Source organism: Merops nubicus, unplaced genomic scaffold (genome assembly GCF_000691845.1).
Source record: "Merops nubicus isolate BGI_N331 unplaced genomic scaffold, ASM69184v1 scaffold31380, whole genome shotgun sequence".
NCBI lineage: Eukaryota > Metazoa > Chordata > Aves > Coraciiformes > Meropidae > Merops > Merops nubicus.
The window spans coordinates 29,150-33,935 of record NW_008581411.1 but is presented as its reverse complement, the minus strand read 5'-3'; positions in this window follow the sequence as shown (position 1 = coordinate 33,935).

Here is a 4,786-nt window from a genome sequence, read left to right as displayed (position 1 = left end):
GCACCGGAGAGGGGTCCCCCCGTCCCAGCTGCCCTGGCCTGCCCCAGGGAGGCCGGGACCGACACGTCTGCTCGGCCTCTGCCCCGGAGTCGCCTCGGTTTCTTTCACTGGGCACACGGGCAGCTCGGGCACGTCGTGCGGCTGCAGAAACGGCACCTGCGCCACGCTGCATCACGGCGAGGGGCAGAACAGCACCCATTACTCTGGGCAAGGGCTGATGCGTCCTAGTCTGGTAACTACATCTGTCAGGAACCGATTCCTTACGCCCTGGGAGCCTGGCCGTACCCGGGCTCCAGCCTGGTGCCATCTGACTCTGTTCTCAGTGTGGCATCTTGAACGATACACTCGGGTGGTAAGTACCTGGCAGCGATGGGCAGTGTCCCCCTTTGGGTCACACAACATGCAGCCCTTGCTGTGCATGCACCCACTCAGACCCTCATCCTGTGCACATCTGTGTCCTGCAGATTAGCTGAGCTGCAGGGATGGCTTCTCCAAGTCACTGCTGGGCATAGTTTCCTTTTTTCCTGAGTACTTTATGATCTGAGACTTTTGAGATCCACCATCTCAGCATTACTGCATCTTTTGCATCCACACGGTGTTTGTAACTGATTTTTAGTACGTTTTGAAATACCAGGTTGAGCTAGCAACATTTTTTCGAGTTAGCTTTGAGCCATTATGAATAGCTGCTCCTTATTATGAATTAACAGACCAGGATCAACTGATAATTATTAATTTTCTTGCATGACAGGTTTGTTCCTTATTGCTTTTGTTTTTTCCACTTTTCCCTATTTCCCCGTGTGTTAGCTTGGCTATTTTTGTAAAGTAGTTGCAAAACTAGTTTCAACATCCTGAGTGTAAAGGATCACTCTTTTCTGTGGAGAGAAGATGATTCATTTCTTTGCTAAATGTAGGTCTGGGCGTCTCTCAAGCACATTTTATTTAAGTGAAAGAATGATTGGAGTGAGATAAGGCAGTGACCTAAAATGTAAATAGACTTCTAAGTGAAAACCATTGTGATTCTTCCACCAGACTTCTTTTGAAGTGCATGAAAGGTTGAAAACATGGAACACAGAGGAGAATGTGGTGGTTTTTTTTTTTTTAGGTGATCCCTGTAGGTTTGAATAAGTCCACTTGTGCTGTAAAAATGCTGATATAATGGTATAATGGATTTAAAAGTGTGTTAGTTGATTTATAACCTTAATTTTGCCTTTTGTAAAAATAGACCCAAGCTATTTTAGCATTTCTCTTATCCATGCTAGATCAGGATGAGGAGTCTACACAAACAGATGAAAGGGATTGTCATTATTGTGGGATTGTGTGATGGCCTGAAAAATTCGCAGCTGGGTTCACCTGCCCGTGGATTAATTTTATTCACTGGGCTCCAGTCCCTGCTGAGAACATTCCTGGCAACACAGGGCAAGCTGTTGATCCTCATCCTAGAGGAAGTGGCACTTGAAACCACTCTGGCAGACAGCTGTGGCTGAAAAAGAGAGTTAATTTGGTGACAGAAGCATGCTGTTGGAGCACTCTAAACTGTATGGGGTTGCCTGGCCTATTTTTCTGTTCTGTGCTGAGATGGGGTGTAGTGCAGTGTTAGGACAGCCTGAGCACTTCAGCTTTGAAAATGAGTAAAGCAAACAGGTAGGTTCCTGCCTTCAGCTTACTGCCTGACAGACTGGGAACAGATCTGCCCAGTGTATTCTCTGTTCCTATCAATCTGTTTCATTCAGCCCCTTCTGGTAAGCAAATGTAAGTTTGCTGATGAAATGTAAACCCCAAAATTTTGTTGCCTTAATAACAAAAATAAAATAGATTTCTTCTGAAATCCACCTTTTAGTGGAGAAAATCATACAATCTGTCTTGCTATCCATTTTCTTAGATGGGTGTAACAGTGTAATGATTTGAAAGCAAACCAGTGAGACACTCCAAGTCACAAATACAATTTAATAGGAAAAAAATAAAAAATGCCAAGGTACAAAGAAAGACCACAGACAGAGTCAGAATACAACCTGACGCTCTGTTAGTTAGGGTGGTGGTAGCAGCCCAGATGAAGCAGTGATCTCATAGAAAAGATCTGGTAGCTCTTGTCCTCTGGAAATCCAGTGGGTAAGGCCCCCTGTGCTGTCCTGAACCCCAGTTTATATCCAGGTGGGAGCACTTGGCTCCTCCCCCTGGGTGGAGCATCTCACAATGGGTTGATATCAGTCTGTGAATCATGCAGTGGGTCCTTGATGGTCCATTAAACAGAAATAGCTCCTGGGGGGAGCTCTGTATGAGTCATGGGGCGAGGCATGGATGGGCCCATTAACAGGGAGGACTCCTCCTGCTGGGGAGGAAGGTGTTAACATCTCCCCTGACCTTGAACCTCTTTCCTTATCTGTTATAGCCTGGGGTGTGAGGTCTGTCCTGGGCAGCTGCTACCCATGATTTTCTTAACAGCCCATGAGCAGTGACATAGAGGGTATAGAATATACAGTTCTTGGTTCTACCCACATAATGATAAACTGGTCCCAGCCCCTGTAACCATGACAAACAGGATGAGGGATAAAGTGTTTGTACCACAGCAGAGACTACATTTAAAAAAGCTTTTTGTTCTGAATCCTATCCATAATTCACTGTCCTGCATTACCTACAGCAGGTCATAATGGGTGGTTGGTAGAAGATGTGCTCCTATGGCTTACGATATTAGTGTCTTTGTGCTGTTCTGATCTGGGTCACCTAGAGAATCAAAGCTTATAGGTTTGGTTCTCATGCACATCTCAAGATTGAGACTAAAGTACCAGGGTTCCTGCCTGGGAACTATGACTTAGGTATTTAGAGGAAAAAGAGAGGGAGGGGGAAGGCAATAAACTTTTTGGTTTGAATAGCCAGGAAAGCATACATCAGTTAATGAAAGGAAATAGTGATTTCTGTATTTCTGAAAGCTGGTTCAGGCCCTGCCATTTGTAAAATACCCATGTCCAAGATTTTAAGCTCCAGTAGGCATGTTTACTAAAGAAATACATAAAAAGCATAGGAGTGAATGTTATCTTTTCTGTGGGCTGATTATTTTTCATGGTACACTTTTTTCCAGATATAACAGTGCTTGTGCACCACCTAGTATTCCTCTCAACCATTTGCTGAAAAAAAAAAAAAACTTTTTATGAAAGAATTTGTAGTGAGAACACCACTTACTCCTCAGTATTTAGCTGTTATTTGAATGCTGCCATCCAGTATGGAAAATATAGATGCTTAACTTTTTTTTTTGTCCAAGTCGCACAGTAGGTCACACCGAGTGAGCCATATGTGAGTGGGTAATGTGGAATTACACAGGTAAAGTTAGGGATGTCTGCTTATTTTTTCCCAGTATGCTTGGACATTATTGTTGGATTGCTTAAGGAATGTGTTTTAAGGAAATGCTAAATTAAGCCACTATGTGGTTGTGTAAATTTTGAAGTTTTAAGTACAGAAAAAGCAAAAAAGACACATGGAGAAAAGACATGCAGCTGACACTGGATATAGATCTTACACTGCTGGGGTGTTTTGGTTTGAGGCTTAGAATGGGGTCGTGACCTTCCAGCAACTGGGAGGACCCCAGGTGGGGGTGAAACCATTGTATTCCCTCCCCTTCCCACACACACTCTGATAAGAGGCAGGGAATGGTTTCCAATTTCACTCCTGCCTTGGAGCTCGGAGAGGAAAGTTCTCCTTTCACTCTGTGGGACCCTGGAACCATTTCTGAGGGTTTTGTATATTTTATTTTTTGTATTATTCCCCTAATCTTTGTATACATTATTTTCCTTACCTGCCTTTCTCGTTTTCTGTTCCTTGTTGAACAATATACTTCATTTTTTTTTCAAAAGTGTCTCTCTCTCTCGGGGGGGGGGGGGAGGCGAGTACATAGTTCTGTTCCGTGTGGGTCCTGCCCTGAACCCCTTTTTACACGGAACCAGGACATGGGGGGAAAAAGAGGCCATCTCACAGGCACTTAACCTGGGATGCAACCTGTGCCCCGCTCTGCCAGCTGCATTTGCCTTAGGATTCTCACTGCAACCCTGCCCTGACAGCACTTGCAAAAGCTGTTACACTGAGCCATGAGTCCATGTGTAAAATGAACAATACACATTTTTCAAAGCACCTTAAAAACTGTGTGTGGGGAGTGGGGACCTCAGTGCTGCAAGATGTGGCATCAATTCTATGTATATGGTAATAGTATTCACAAATACAGAGAATCTCCAGAAGCTGGTCATACAACAGCATCTTAGCTGAAGATTGGTATGAGAATTAAGAGCTGCCCTACTTAATTCAGTGTTTTCCTTTCCCCTTTCTTTCTGTATACCAGTATTTCTATGTGTATGTAGATATTTGAAGGAAGGGAGTATAAAAATTGGATGAGGTCTTTATCTTACATGGAATGTACATGGAGAACTACTTAGATGAGGAGGAACAGACTACCTAGCTCTTCAGGTTTTTATCTGTGGCCTGAATCTTACAGTAAAAATGTTATCACTTTCCAAATTGCATGAGCTCCCAGGCACTGATGCTTCCCATGCCAGCAGAAGAGGCAGTGCCTGAATGAGGGCAGCAGTTGCTGTGCTAGGTCATCATGCTGTTTGTAGGATATGCTCCAGCTCTGGGATAGGACCGAGGAGGAAGGCTTTGCTCCCACCCAAACCAAGTAGGTTTTGCAGTATCTGGATGTATTACATTCTCTGTGACATCTCCTGAAGCCCTTCCCAAGAGCTGAATTTGTGTACTTGATTAAAGAGCATCTGCTCTAATTAACAGTGCTGTTGTTCATGAATTA